The sequence below is a fragment of the Varanus komodoensis genome, unplaced genomic scaffold, assembly GCF_004798865.1.
Source record: "Varanus komodoensis strain SLA01 unplaced genomic scaffold, ASM479886v1 scaffold111, whole genome shotgun sequence".
Taxonomy (NCBI): Eukaryota; Metazoa; Chordata; class Lepidosauria; order Squamata; family Varanidae; genus Varanus; species Varanus komodoensis.
In genome coordinates this window covers 988,266-1,004,824 of record NW_025335321.1, presented here as the reverse complement: position 1 = coordinate 1,004,824, position 16,559 = coordinate 988,266, and positions in this window count along the sequence as shown.

Sequence of the window (16,559 nt, the reverse complement as noted above, 5' to 3'; positions counted from 1 at the left end):
AAGGTCCTGCTGGAGGGGTGCACTACCTGTCTTTTTTATAATTTCTCTCTCTCTGTTTTTCTTGTTATTGATCTATTTTTGCATTTGTATTGATGTTCTTTAGATTATCAGATTAATTTCATTTATTTCAGATTATCAAATATAAAACAAACCTTTAAAAAAAAGCAGAAACAAGACGTAATGAAACAAAGCACCACCCAAATGGAAACATCTGCTACCATCACTGGGCTCTCTTCACTGGCCTCTCTGCTCCCTTAACTGCTTCCTGACTGGGACTTGACCTTGTTTAAGTCTCCAGTTCTGTTCAGGGTGCAACCAGTGAAAAAGGAAGACAAATATGCGGTTTGGATTTTGTTTAGCACATAAGAAGGTCAAAAGCAACCTCCTGAACCTGCCCCCCCCCCCCAATGAGCTGGATGGATGTGGACACCAGATATGGTATCTGACATCCAGTGATGTTTGACTCTGGGACAAGCAAAGCTTTGTGACCTTAGTATCTACTGTGAAAGGTAAGAAGCTTTTTTATTGTCCACGTTTGATTTCAGCCCTTTTCCTAGGCCAGAGGAAATGCTTTCAGTTTTTATCAGATGCCTTATTGCAAAGTTCTTTGGTTTTCTCCTCTAGTCTAAGACGCAATATGTGACTGGAATGCAAAGATTACATAGGACTTCAGTGAGCTGTGCAAGCTCCTGCTTGGAGCCTTTCAGATCCTGAGATAATTGCCAGGTAATGAAGGGCCTGAGCTGCTTAGGAACATAAGGAATCTGTGAGTAGGTGGTGCATGAAACACACCGATTGCTTTGCACCTTAGGTGTAGGCTACATGCCTGGACTATTACCATGGGGCCATTTGCCCTCGTTTACTTGGCCTGGGCCCAGTGCAGGTTGGAGCTCACAGACCCTTCTGATGTTCTGCCATCCTGCTGGACCTCGAGCAGAGCTGTGCTGCCCCCATGCTGTCAGGAACCACGGAGAAAGTGTTGCCACCATGACAGAAGGCAGAGCTGCAGCCGAGGCCCTTTGTCTCTGATAGCTGGGCTAGCGATGTGGGGCTGTGGCGGGGGGAATCTGTCCCTCCCAGAAGGGTTCAGAGGGCACTGGGGAGCAGGAGCCTGGCAGGCTGAGAACAGCCAGAACCTGTGGGGTTAAAAGCAGGGAGGGGGAGACCTCCTCCCGGGAGAGGTGATGAAGAAGCCCCACGTCAGTGGGAATTACAGTGGCCATGAGCTATGTGGCTGGCTGGCTGCCAGCTCACCTGCCTACAGGGTGGGAGACAAGAAGCAATGCACTTGCTCATCATGCTGGAGTGAGGGTGGCGGGCTTTTGAGCCTCTGCTGTGCTGTCCAGAAAGGCCAGTTATCGGGATGGATGTCCTTCAATTGGCCACTGTCAGGGAGGCAGGCAGAACTGGGCACTGTCCAGCACCTGGGATTCCCCATGCCTGCTTCTCAAGGGACTGACTGTGCAAGAGAAACCCACCCTGAAGGCATTCAAGCCCTGGCATTTCGGTATGGAAAGTCATCCCATCCGGCCTCCCTGGGATGCCTGTGTCACACTCTTACTAATGGTTCCAAAGTTGTAACTGAGGACCACTAAGCTCCTGCATTCCAGCAGTGCCCTCCTCAGGCAGGTGGACAAGCATTTTGGAGACAGATGGGCGAGGTTCTCTGTGTTGGGGATCCTGAGACAAGCATCCCATTCACAGCAGAGGTGCAGGGAGTGGCACGGTGGCTGAAGACACGTGGGGGAAACTGCACGCTCTAGCTTCAGCAGCCCCAGCACCCTCATGGAGGAGCAGTGCTTCTAGTAGGACGTAGACTTGTTCCTTTTGAAATGGATACACTTCATCCAGATGGGTCAGTTTTGCCTGTCCATTTCATCCACTTTGCCAAGCAATTTAAAAATATAACCAGAAGCTGCCCTTTCAATAAAATGAAAATGCAAACTAGCTAAGCGATTGTTTGCCCAAAAGCTCAGCACTATTTCACAGAAACCTGGCCGCTTAAATCCCTTGATGCCATCTCTAACTTACAGCTACCCTCCAAAATGTCCTGCCCTTGGAAGTCCCGCACAGCTCTTGTCAAGACTTTCTGGAATTGATCCATCTCATAATCAGTCTTCCCTACCATCTGCCTGATATTATTTCTCTAGCATTATTGTCTTTGTCATGTAATTTCACTGGGCACTTCCAGGAAAAAAATCTGTTGCAGTCACTGTGACTTGTTACAGCAGTTGAATTAGCACAAATATCCAGAGCACAGTCTGGTCCAGTTTTCTTGGTTGAATTTCAGTTGGTACAGCTTGACGATCTGGACAAGGAGCTTGGACAGGTTTGTGCAGCCACCTCTGTACTGGATCTGTGCCCCTCCTGAGTGATAGAAGTCATCAAGGAAGGAATAACCAGCTAGACCAGGGAGGTGATTAATGCCTCCTGGTGAGAGAGAGTGGGACCCTGCCTCCTGGAAGAACAGGTGGTAAGACCACTCCTGAAGAAATCTTCCCCTTCCCGGAAGTCAAACTTAGGCCTGTAGCAAATATTACTTTCTTGGAGAAGTGGCGCTTGCCAGCCAACCCCAGGCACTCTTGGATGAAACTGATCATCAGGATCCATTTCAATTGGGGTTCAGTTCAGTTGGGGGTTTTGACACAGAAACCGTATTGGTCGCCCTGTATGATGACCTGTGCCAGGAAAGAGATGGGGGGAGTGCGACCCTGTTGGTTCTTCTCTTTCCTGTTGGTTCCCTGTGGCTTTTGATCCCATCGACCATGGCATCTTTCTGGGCTGACTGACTTGCATTGCAGTGGTTCTGTTCTTACTTGGAGGGCTGTCTCCAGTCCCATGGATTCTCTGCATGGAGTTCCTTCAGGATCTATTATGCTATTCAAACATCCAGATGAAACCACTGAGTAGGATAATCTGCAGTTTGGCAGTGCATTGCCACCAAACACTGCTCTATTTCTCCTTTTCATCATCTACATATGAGGCTGTGGAAGTGCTGAACTGGTGCCTGGCTGCGACGTTGGGCTGGATGAGGGCTAACAGACTGAAACTTGATCTGGACAAGACACTGTTAGTGGGTGATTCTTTTGACTGGATGTGGGGAATTCAACCTGTTCTGCATGGGGTTGCACCCCACCCTGAGGAGTAGGTTTGTAGCTTGGGGGTGTTCCTTGACCCTTCTTTATCACTTGAGAGTCAGGTGGCATCTGTGGCTTGAAATGCTTCAACTGGTAGACCATCTACACCCCTACCTGGGCAGGAGTAATCTGGTTTCTGTAATCTATGCTCTGGTGATCTGTAAATTAGCTTACAGATTATCACACTCAACATAGAAACACAGAAACAGAGCGAGTCAGAAGGGGTCTCCCAGGCCATCTAGTCTGACCCCAGGCTCCAGCTGGCTACGCTCACGACATGCCCACCATGTGCACGACCAGCCTACTTGGGCCTGCCCTTGAAGATGGTTCAGAAGCTGCAGCTGGTGCAGAATGGGGCAGCTACATTAATAATTGGTATTATAGGTCCACACATATAAAACTAGTTCTGGCCCACCAGCATTGGCTTCCTTTATGCTTCTGGTCCCAATTCAAGTGCTGGTGTTAACCCATAAAACCCTACACTGCTTTGGACTGCAATACCTGTTGGAGTGGGTAGAGACCTGTTCTCCCTTGCAGAGGAGGGCAGGACTTGCTCCAACGGAGCAAAGCTCAGGGAGCCAAGGTTCCATTTGGATGCCAGGAAGCACTTCCTGACAGTCAGGACCCCGAGGGTGTGGAATGGGCTTCCATGGGAGGTGGTTGAGGCTCCATCGGTGAGGGTGATCAAAGACAGGCTGGACATGCACATGGTGGGCATGTTGTGAGTGGAGCCGGCTGGAGCTGGGGGTCAGACTAGATGGCCCGGGAGGTCCCGTCTGACTCGCTCTGTTTCTATGTTTCTATGAGTGCTTCTCCCAACCCTGTAGATATCTACCTAGACACTATGCTCAACCTCGGAGGCCTTTCTCCCACTGCCAACCCCTCAAGAAGCTTGGATGGTGGCAAGGGAGAGGGCCTTTTCTTTGGTAGCCCCCCATCTTTGGAACAACCTCTCTGCTGTGGCCTGCCTGGTGCCAAATTTGCCATCTTTTCAGCCACAGGTTAAAGCAGCCCTCTTTCGGGTCATCCTGGGGCCTGACACAATTAGCCAGGTGCTTTTCTTTTATTCTTGGCCGGGTCTTTTTTATTGTCTTTTTGTTTTTTATGCTATTTTAAATTAATGTTATTTCTTTTTAATGATTGTATCCATTATATTTTATTGTTTTTATACTTCATTGTAAACTGCCTAGAGAGCTTCAGCCCATAGGCAGTATAGAAATGAAACTCACCACCACCACCAACATCATCGTGGACTTTCTCATTAGCATTCCTTGCCATGGGAGTTACTTATCATTGTTCTGAGTTTATTAAAATTGGCTTTCCTAAAATTCAGAGTGTGTTTTGGACTATACATAGCTTTTGCTTCCTTTAGAATCAAGAATTCAAGTAGTACTTTCCCCCAGAGGTTCCATAACTGCCACTCTGGCTACTAGGGCTTCCCTGTTGGTTAGAATCAAGGATGGCCACTCTCGTTTCTTCCTCTGCTTTCTGTGAGCTCATTCTGTTTTGGCCATTTCCTGTTTTCATCAGCATAAAAAGCAAGAGGCTACAAATAAGGAAAATGTGGGTACAAATATATACAGTGGATCAACTTACTTGAAAAGCAACTGGAAGTGCCATGAACTGAGAAAGCAATTTTTTTCTGTGTGTTTGATGGCACTTGTCTGGATAAAGATCTTGACTTTCACATTACAAACCTGTCCTCAGTCATTCTGCTTGTTCCACCTCTGGGAAACAAGACCCTGGAAAGGTCCATACAACATGAGCTCCTGCTTATACGGGAGAGCAAGAACAGGAGAAGGATGGAAATGCAGCAGCAATAGCAGCTGCTGATCAGATGATTACATCTGAAATCTCAGGACAGGTCAAAGCATCAAGAAGAAAGGTAGAGGAAACAGTATCTAGATGGAAGATTGAATCGCCAAGGGAAAGACCCTTTGACTAAAGTCTGGGCTGTGTAGATGCTAAAATATTTTGCAGTTAACAACTGCCTTAAGGTCTCAGAGATTACTAGATGGCCACATATAGCATAAATGTCCTCATCATTGAATGCAGAAGGCACCCTCGCAGATGAGGAGAGTGTCTTTGCTCAGATCCTTGCTAATAAGAAAGCAGCAACAGCAGCACAAATGCTTTTTGAGCTGTGTGAGTGAGATCTTGCTTCAAGATTAGCACAAAGGACATTTGGAGACCTGTGCCCTTTGCTATGTACTGTTGAAGCAACAGGAGAGAAATGGAAGCAACCTGTCTACAGATGTTCTTCCCATCTCTCTCTCTCTCTCTCTCTCTCTCTCTCTCTCTCTCTCTCTCCCCCCCCCACCCCTGCCCTCCTGAAAACAGAAGCCATATGTGCAGCATTCCTCAGCAAGATGGGTGAGGAGTTATCTTCCTGCTGAAGATAAATCCCCACCCCTTCTCCCTAAGCACCCATCACTGTTTCATTATGGACTACCAGTTGGGCATGACTTTGTACTGGTGGGAAGAGCCACCAGTTTTTTTCCACCAAAGCCTTCAAGCACGTTCACTCAGCTGATGGAGCGGGACACAACATGTCTTCCCCATGAGCGCAGCCATGTCCAGGGGCACACCCAGCATGGCCCCAGCCAGAGGGCCCCCTGGCAGACCCTCCAAGGAGGATCAGTCCACTCCGTTTCCCAGAGGGGGAACTGCCCCAGAGCAGGGGAGGGGGGCAAACCTATATTTGTGTCCCTTGCCCTACTAATTTGCCCCTGCTTCAAACTGTATGGACTTCAAAGTTATGTACTACTACGTAGGGAACTTTGCTATGACTGACAGTGATACTGGAGCTTCTATAGCATGGACACACTGAATTAATTTGCATGAATTAATGTATTTTAACAATCAGGTAACCTTGAGCCATCTCCAGGCTCCGCTTAATATGTACGCTAAGTTTCAAGTGACTAGAGTCTCAATGCTGTGCTGAAGGATGTGTCAGACACAACAGCCCTCCTGCTGGATTTTAGGAAACCACATTTTAATAAATTCAGAACAATGGTAAGTCATCATGGTAAGCAATTCCAATGAGAGAAGGATACTAAGATATGTGGGATTTTTTTTTAAGGAAATTCTTATGAACAACTCTAACAAGAAAAAATGATAGCAGACAACTGAGGAAGCTTCACAAAAAGCTTAGATATTACTTGAGAAAAAAAGATGGACAGTACAGGGAGGTAACGTGGAATTTCAGAGTTAACATCAGGAAGGCCAAAGGAATGAACAGCTACTTGGTTCAACAATCCTGCTAGTGAGAAGGATCTTGGATCACGAGCTGAATACAAGTCAGCAATGTGGCTGCAAAAAAGGCAAATGCTATTTGGGGCCGTATTAATAGAAGTATCATTTCCAAATCACAGGAAGTACTAGTTCCCGTCTATTCAGTCAGGCCTCATTGGGACACTCTGCAAGTACTTGAAAGGCTGAGGAGGACCTTTTCCCAAACATCCCTGAGTGCAAACCACAGAATCGGGCTCAAGTTGCAGGAAGCTGTGTTCTGGGTGGACATCAGGAAGAACTTCCTGTTAGATCAATACAGCAACATAACCTATTACCTAGGGAGGGCGTGGGTTCTACGTTTGTTTGTTTTTGTGAAGCTTTTTTATCCCACCCGTCTATGTACTATAGTGGTGGCATTCAAGATACAACCGGATAGCCATCTGTTGTGGGGGAGGGGGGTTGTTTATTTATTTATACTACCCAAAGGTCTCTGTGTGGTTCACAAGAGCACATTAAAATCCAATATAAAATCCAATATTTAATGCTACATTAAAACATAAACATTTAGATTGAAGACCTGCACTAAGCAGGGGGGTTGACCTGATGGCCTTGTGCACTATTCAGTCCTCATTTAGAATTTAGTATTTAATGATTTAGTATTATTGTTGCTTTTTGAGTGTTAAAGGGAGAAGCTAGGAGAGGTGGCTGCTCAACTCATTTCCACTGGGTTTCTGCTCTAGACCTCTCCTACAACTTCTTTTCCTTTGGGGAGTTGCACATACATATTTTCCCTCATAAGCTCACATATGGAACTGGGGCCCATGAATTGTAGAAGAATTTGGAACAGGAAAATGGCAGCTCAGAAAAGGATGCAGCATTTCTTTCCTTGGCCGCTTTGCTCAAAATTGCCCCTTCTCTGCAGTGGCTGCTTTTGCAAACTGAAAACGGTTGCAAACAGTTGCTTGACCTACTTGCATGGAATGCACAGCTCCAGTTCAAGTGCGTGCCTGAAGTGGCTGTTAAGCATGATGGAGGCGGATGCAATGTGGTGCCGCAGGTTAAACCACTGAGCCGCTGAACTTGTCCATTGGAAAGCTGGCAGTTTGAATCTGCGTGGTGGAGTGAACCCGTTGCCTCGTCCCAGCTGCTGCCTGCCTACCCAGCAGCTCAAAAGTGTGTAAAAGTGGGAGTAGACAAATGGTTACCCACCTTGGTGGGGAGCTAGTAACCCGTGTGGAAGTGTGAGGACCAGCTCCATGTTGGACCTGCAGCAGCAGCGGTGGTGGAGAGAGACTGGAGGATGCCGGCTCTCCCGGAGACCAGCACGAGCTGCTGTGTGTGCAACCTGGCTGGCCCCTGGGGCACCCTGTAGACACTGCGCAAGCGTGGCCTGAGGAGCTAGCAATCCTAGGCGGCCAAACTACTCTGCAGACCTTCTGGCTAATTGTACCAACGCTATTTGCTTTTTGTTGTTGCACAGTCGTGCCCGACCTATCACAACCCCGTGGACAACATTCCTCCAGGCTCCAACACCATAATGAATGAATGAATGAATGAATGAATGAATGAATGAATGAATGAATGAATGCAGACAGTGCTTGTCAGAAGGTACAGCGTCACCTCAGCCAACCTGAGCACCCTTTTGCTGTGCAGATGACACAAAACTGACTCATGCTTTGGGCTTGTCCTGGGGGCTAATTTTTGCCGCATGGGGCCCGTTTGCCACCTAGATTTGAGACAGGAGCAGGAGGGCAGCAGTCACAGTTCCTGCAAGTAACTGGTGTGATCTGAAAACCACAAGGAAGTGATAAGGTCTAGTCCATGTGCTCTGACCTCCTCCATATCACGGTTTGGTATTCTTTGGGTGTTGAACATTCAGCTACTCTGGAGAAGTCTGAATGGCTCAGGCATGATGTGTTTGGCTTCCCAGTGGCTGAACAAAATTTCCTCATCAAACTGAAGTTTTTCCTTTGGTGCCCTTAGGAGGCCATTGCACAGGTTGACAGGTGCATGTCGGCTGCGTTTTGTGGCTGCCTGCCATCTCTTCCTGCTCATGGAGCTTGATGGGTCCTGAGCCTGAGGTTTCTGCAACTCTAGTTTAGAAGAGAATCCAGCTTCCTCACAAAGCTTTTGTAGCTTTTGAGAAAAAAACCCATGAATTTTTCTATTCAGCAAACCTTTTGTTTACCCTCCCTTTGGAAACACATTAACAGATCCCTGATAACTTTTGCACATATGTGCATTTGTGCAATTCTTTTGACATTTCTGAAAAAAGTGAAGTATTCAGAGAAGTTTAATGAAGGATGCAAATTCAGGTAAGTTTTATGCAAGTTAAAAAACTGGAACTTGTTCAGGGACTTCCCAAATATTTCTGGAGGGAATAATTGCTTCATGCGGTCAAGCTGGTGGTTCAGGCTCCCCATGTTATTAACCCAGGCCCAACACAACTAAATCCTAATGTGGCCATATTAATTCTGCTGATCCCCAGCTAGACAATTTCAATACAACTGTCCTTGCACATACATAAGGATCCTATCTCAGGAAATCTATCTCAGGAAAAATACTTTTTCCTCCTAGATCTAGGAGAGGACATGATCGATGCCTTGTAATTCTGTCCCTCTACCACAGTGGGGAGCCATCTCACAGGACACCACCAGGACAGGGGAGCAGGGTTTTGGTGGCAGTATGCTGGGCAGCCGCAGGCAGGTTGCAGAGTTGTAGTTTTGTTGTTGTTGGACCCCTAGTCCATGGGTCCGACGCATCGCGACCCCATGGACAACATTCCTCCAGGTCTTCCTGTCCCCCACCAGCCCCCGGGGTCCACCCAAGCCCACACCCACTGCCCACCTCAACCTCAGCCGTTCCCTTCTCCTTTTGCCTTCAATCATTCCCAGCATCAGGGACATCTCCAATGAGTTCCTCCTTCTCATTAGGTGATCTTTTGAGTTTCATCTTCAGTATCTGTCCTTCTAAAGAAGGGTCAGGGTTGATTTCCTTTAGGATTGACCGGTTTGATTTCTTTACAGTCCAAGGGACTGTCAGGAGTCTTCTGCAACACCTCAACAGGCTGCAGAATGGGGGAACTCAAAGGGTCTGGGTGATGCCATTGCAGGAAGGGAACCATCTATTGTAGGTGTTTTCTCCCACATCCCCTGCCAAGTATTTCAGGCCTTGTCTGCCCTCTGCAGGCTACTGTGCCCTCGCTGTGTCACTGCTCACACTCTGCTCCCAGTCCCAGAAAGTCTCAGGGGGTTTTCAAGGGTCTGACCCATTCAGCTTTTCTGACACCTGCTGGGTGAGCTAACATTGCACACATAGCCAGTGCTTGGCAGGATCAGAGCAAGGGTTTGGGGAAACCCCCCTGCCACTGCCCCCATCCCCAGCCGTAGCACAAAGGGAGGAGCTGATCCAGACAGGCAGAAGCATTTTTGCATTCCATAACTTTTGAAAATGGGAAAGGATGCTAAATATTCTTGTTCTGAGGTTTCTGGCTTCAAACAGCAATGCCCTGTATGTGGGGAGCAGCAGCAGAGAGCAAGCAACCCTCCAACCCTCTGCAAAAAGGATCTTCTTTGGACCTGGGGAACCAAAGGGTGTGGGAGGGTCACCTTTCTGTTTGCTGGTAGTGGAACCTACAGTTCTTGAATTTCCCTCTTTGCTTGGTGCGTTCACTTGCCTCAAGCACAAGAGGACAGAGCAGGGACTGTGGCTGCAGCGTGTCTTGTGTGAACCCTAGTGAGTGTATCAATGTAAGATGGGGAATATGTGACTCAACAGAACTGAAAAAGAAAATGACCTTGGAGTTAATGTGGACAACAGGCTAAATATGAGCCAACAATGTCATGCAGCTACCAAAATGGCAAATACTATTTTGGGATGCATTAACAGAAGTATCACTTCCAAATTATGAGAAGTAGCAGTTCCCCTACACTTCTCACTGGTCAGCTCTCACCTGGAATACTGTGTCCACTTCTGGGCACCAAGATTTAACAAAGATGTAGAAAAATTAGGAAGGATCCAGAGGAAATAATCCAGGGTTTGGAAATACTGCCCTATGAGAGACTGAGAGAACCTGGCATGTTCAGCCTTGAGAAGAGAAGACTGGGGCGGGGGGATGATATCTCTCTATAAGTACCTCAAGGGCTGTCACAAAGAACATCAAGATTTCTTCTCACTGATACCAGAGTGCAGGACACAAAATACTCAATTCAAGCTGCAACAATCCAGGTTCAGGCTAGATATCAGGAAAAGTTTCCTCACTCTCAGAGCAATACAACTATCGAACCAGCTGCCTAAAGAGGTGGTGAGCTCTCCCATACTAGAGAAAAGAAACTGGACAGTCCTCTGAGTGGGATAGAGTAAACTGGTGTCCTGCACCAGCGGGGGGGTGGGGGGATTCTATGATCCTATGAGTGGGCTGACTTCTTTCAGGCGTGGCCTGAGCTTCAGGGAAAGGGGCTGCATGCTTCATAGGTGCCCCTTGTAGGAAAGCAAAGGGCTGGGGTCTTCTTACTACAACCTTACTTCAGCTAGCCCTCAGGTATACACCTGCCTCTGGTCAGCTCCCTGGTCTGGCAGGTTCAACACCACCACCACCACCACCTTCTTCATACTGCCCCATAGCCAAAGCTCTCTGGATGGTCCATAAAAATGCATAAAACCAAACAATACAAATACCATAAAAAGCACATTATTAAATTTACTTTAATTCATGTGACTCCTGGCAAAGTGGAAGGGGCAGGGCTAGGTGCAGGCTGCACGTGAAGCCGACAGTAGGCCCAAAAGAACTACTGGCAGTGCCAACGGGTTATGTGCGAAGGGCAACAACGGGCACTGTCCCTTGTTTGCATCCCTGAGTGGCACCCAGGTTGCCTGGGGACCCTCTTCCCCGAAGACCTTGTCTTCCCTGAGGTAACAGGGTATCCAGCCTCAAGTGATGGCAGTGTAGGCAGGACAAGCTGGGGGTGCAGGGAAGTAGATATAAGGATCACCAAGGAGGGGCTATGCCAGACCAGGAGAAGGCCAAGGCCGGAGTGGCAAATGTTGCAGTTATCTGTAAAACCTGCCATGTTTGTCTACTGCCCCCAGGAGGAACCAGGATACACCTGTGCTAAGTACAAGTGGGTGTCCCTCCTTGAGAAGATGAAGGCTCTAGAGGATGGCATGACCCCCCTGCAGGAGACAAGGGAGTGGACTCAGCTCCTGGGCATTGCCCAGGAGGTCCTCCAGGCCACACCCCCTTCCAGACAGTAAGATGGAAAAGGCGCTGGGGAACCAGCGGGGGGGGGGGGGGGCGGGCATGGAGGGATGTCAGCTGCAGAAGGCAGAGGTGGCAGCATCAGCACTACCTCCTCCATCACCTGGCACTGAGGCTGAGAAATTGGTTTGCTCTGCTTGAGCAGGCGGAGGCCGTGAGTTCTCAGGGGAACCAACTGGGAAGCCCAGCCAGGGGTCAGACATGGCCTGGGGGCTCCTGCTGGAGAGGTGACTGCTGAGACATGGCCCACTTTCTCCACCGAGTGAAGAGCAAGTCAGGGGACTCCTTACAAAGGAGTAGTGAGGTAGCGGTGCAGCAGCTGGATGTTGAGGAGAGGAAAGCGCCGTCTTCTGGGCACATGCATTCAGAACATGACAGACAGGCTGGTGCAGCTTCTTTGGGTGGGGTGTCATCAGCCACTTCTGGTGATCCATGTGAGGATAAATGACAAAGGCAGGCAGGGTCTGGGTGGGATCACTCAGAACTTCAAGGCTTTGGACAAGACACTTAAGGGTATGAAGGTTTGGGTGGCTGTTTCCTTGCTGCTGCTGGTGTGCGGACACAGGTTGAACAGGGAGAGGAGCAAGGCAGAGATAAAAGACTGGCTGAGGGCATGGTGTTGGAAGGAACGCTGAGAGTTCCTCCACTACTGCAATCGAGGGACTTGAGGTGCTGGTGAGGGATGGGGTGCACCTCGCCAGGATGCAGAAAAGGACCTTTGGGCATGGTCTAGCGAGCTTTGTCCAGAGGGCTGTAAATTGATATGAGGGAAGGCAGGACCAGGATGCTCAGAAGCCAGTTGAGGTCAGTCAGGTGAAGAAACAGGATCAGGGTCTCAGGGACAGGGCGATGCAGGGACTGCAGGGGATGACATCATTACTGCACAAAGGGTTTCTGCTGTGCCAGGGATGATGAAAGGAAGGAGGAGGCTGAGGGAGCTGGGAAAGGGGGTTTGCAGGGAAATGCCAAGATGTGTGTATACCAATGCTAGGAGCACAGGAAACATGCAGGAAGAGCTCAAGGCTCTCTGGTGGGTATGACCTGGTGGGTATCACAGAAACATGGTGGGATGACAAGCAGGACTGGAATGTCAACACAGAGCGATATGCTGTTTAGGAATGATGGAAAGGGAAAGAGGGGAGGTGCTGTGGTGCTATATGTCAAGGAAGGGATAGGGTACAATGGGATAGGGAGCATGGCAGAAGGGAATCAGGTAGAGGTGATCTGGTAAGACTGATGGGTCTAGACGAGGGAAAGGACCTGACAGTGGGGCTATGTTATCGCCTACTGGGTCAACTTGAGACCCTGGATGATGTTCCAATAGGCCAGACTGGAAGGATATCCCAGGGGAGGGACACAGTTATAATGGGAGATTTCAGCCTCCCTGATGGGACGTGCACTCGGTGGTGGCTAGGTTCTGTTGCTTCCGAGAAACTACAGAGGGAGGGTTTTTCACCCAGACGATCCAAGAGGCAACAAGGAGGGGAAACATTCTAGACTTGGTTTTGACCAAGAGGGAGGATCTGGTGGAGGATGTGCAGATTAGGGGAGCGTAGGCTGGGAGTGACCACTCCATCCTATGCTACAAAATCAGAATAGGGATGAGTGATAGGTCCAGTACTAGGAGATGGAACTTCACAAGAGCCAACTTTGGTCTGTCGAAGGTCAGGCTGGGAGAAGTTTCCTCGGAGGGGGTCCTGGAAGGCAAGGGTGTTCGGAAGGGGTGGATGGCATTAAAAAGGGAGGTCTTGGAGGCACAAGCCTGACCAACATTCCTGATTAGCAAAGCAGGGAGGTGTAGAAGAGTGCCCCCTGGATGAGAAGAGAGGTGGTAAGAAGGATTAGAAGAAAAAAGGACTTCCACAGGAAATGGAGACTGTGGCAAGTGGACAAAGTGTAAACCAGAAAGATGTGGCTTGATGCAAAGGATTCTTTGCAAAGGCTAAAGGTGATTATAAGCTGATATGTGGGAAGAATGTCAAGAGTGAAAAAAGGGCTTCTGTTCTTCTGCAAATAGTAAGAGGAAGGGGAAACGGGCAGTTGGAGCCACTGAAAAGGGAAGGAGGGGATCTGCTAACTGATGTAAGGGAAGAGGGACAGACGCAAAATATTATTCTGCTTCTGTGTTCTCCCCAGAGCAGCTGGGAGAGATCTACTGGGCGGGAGCAGGTGAGGTTGAGGTTATAGGGGCACAGACTGGAGTTACTCCTCCAGAAGTTGAGGATCTTCTTGGAGCCCCAGATCTCCTAAGTGCCTAGACTCCTGACAGGGTACACCTCAGGGTACTTCAGGAATTGGCAGGGGTACTCTCTCATCAGTTTGCCTTCATTTTTGAGGCCTCATGGAAATCTAGAGAACTACCAGAGGAATGGAGGGTAGGGTCGGTGGTCCCAGTCCATAAAAAGGGTAGCAGAGGAGACAAAGAAAATTACAGGCCAGCTAGCCGAACGTCCTTTCTGGGGAAGATGATGGAAAAGGTCATGGTCAGGAAAGCTCTAGAAACCCTTGATAGGGAGGGGATTGACAGCCACATAATAAGGTTTCCATAAAAATAAATCCTACCATTTGAACTTTGTGAAATTCTATGACAAGGTTTCGAGGTGGCTAGACAGAGGGGGCATGGTGGATATTTTTTACATGGATTTCAGCAGGGCTTTTGACAAGGTACCACATGATATCCTGGCTGAGAAAGCGATGAGCTTTGGGACAGACTGATGCACTGGCCAACGGATGAGTACGTGGTCGATGGACCACAATCAGAGGGTGACTATCATGGGGAATCATCATGATGGCAGTCAGAAACAAGCAGAGTCCCCCAGGGCTCAGTTCTGGCACCGATTCTGCTCACTGACCTGGAGGAGGGGGCAACCAGTCTGCTGACAATATTTGCAGATGATGCCAAAGTGGGTGCAGTGGCCACAACTTGGGAGCAGGTGCTCAGACTAGATGGCCCGGGAGGCCCCTTCTGACTCACTCTGTTTCTATGTTCCAGATCCAAAAGAACTTGGACAGACTGTAGAAGTGAGCTGAGGACAACAGGATGGCATTCAACGCGGCTAATAAATTCAATGTGCTACAGGCACAGAATGGAGGACAAGTGGCTGGAGAGCAGCAACACTTGTGAAAGGGGTCTTGGGGTACTTGTCCATAGCAAGCTGAACATGAGCCAGCAGTGTGACGTGGTAGTTAAGAAGACAAATGACACCCTTGGATGCGTAACTAGAGGCATGGCTTCCCATCCAGGGAGGCGTTGATACTGCTCTACACGACTGGTGCACCCACAGCTGGAGTGCTGCGTCCAGTTCTGGGTTCCACATTACAGGAGAAGCATAGCTAGGCTAGAACCAGTTCAGCACAGAGTCACAAGGGTGGTAGTCAAAGCAGGGGGATGAAATATGAGATGAGATGGAGGAAATTGGGTCTTTTCAGCCTGGGGAAGAGGAGACTCCAAGGGGATCTTATAGCAACTTAGAGGAATGTGAAGGGGTGTCACATGGTAGAAGGTTGTGACTGTTCTCCCTTAACGTGGAGGAAAGAATGTGGCCCAATGGGGCAAAGCTCAAGGAACCAGGTTATAGGTTGAATAACCTTCCTAATGGTCAGGATCCCTAGGATATGGAATGGACTTCCAAGGGTGGTGGCGGAGGACCCACCAGTGAAAGAGTTCGAGGAAAGATTGAACAACCACATGTTTAGGATTACATGAGCAGAGCTGGCTGGAGCTGGGGGTCAGACTAGATGGCTTAGGATACCCCTTCTGATTTGCTTTGTTTCTGCGTTTCTAAATTATGAGGTATGTTGTAGTAGCATAACATTCTTAGCTCTTATACAGCATTAGCAGTTATTTAACTATTAGGTTTTTGTTTTAGGTGTGTTACTGTGAAGGGCTCACCATCTCCTACCTTGGTAGCCAGCCAAGGAGGCCATACCTTGGGGAGTGAAGAGGGAATCAATCAGGCTGCTGGGGCATCAAGACCTTTGGTGCTGTGGAGCTGGGCAGGGGAGGCATGCATGAGGCCAAACTCTGAGTGCCCAGGTGTGCAGGTGCTTTCCTCAGAGAAGAAACACCTGGATGAAAGGGTGGAGACGGGGTGCTGTGGGAGGGATAAAGGGGAAACTGAGCGGGGAGGGGGGGAAGAGATGGAGGGAGGGGAATGAGACTTGGGGGGCAGGAAAGGAACCCCTACAGACTGGGGCAGAGGTAGGGGTCTAAGGGTGGACACAACTCACCTTACTGCCCTGGGAAGAGGAATGCCTGTGTCGGGGAAGGGACTGCCTGTTGAGTGTTGGGGAGGTGAAGAGAAATCGTCCCACTGTGTATGTGCACAGGAGGTGGCCAGCAGAGACGGGGATTATCAATAGTTAACCATGGTTTGTTAGCAGAGTCAGGTTCACACACCACAATTAACTCTGAATTGAACAACATGAACCATGAGTTAGTGTTCTACATGAACCAGGTAACAGGATAGCCATCTGAGAAGGCTGGTCTAGATATCCTGCACTGAGCAGGGCACTGGACCTGATGGTACTCTGGCCCCTTCCAACTCTGTGATTCTAAACAGCTTGTGAACTGGTGACATAAAATCATGGAACAGTTTGGCAGGAAGAGGCCATGAAGGCCATCAGGTCCAACCCCCGGCTTTGCAGGAACCAACTTACACCACCCCACTCCACTTGTCCGGTTTAGCGTAGTGTGGGAGAGCCCTCTAGGTCTCTCTAGACCTCTCATGAGGCCTCCTTTCCTACATGTACTGCCCCACGTGCTCTGGCTTTCTTATATGGCATCTGGATTAACATGTTACCATGTTACCACAGGTGACAGCTTAGTAATATTTTTGTTGGTTTTATTCTGCTGGTTGTCTTTGGAGTTTTAATGTATTCATGATGTTTTTACCATGGTGTAGTTTAATCTTTGTTGTATTTTCAGCCTT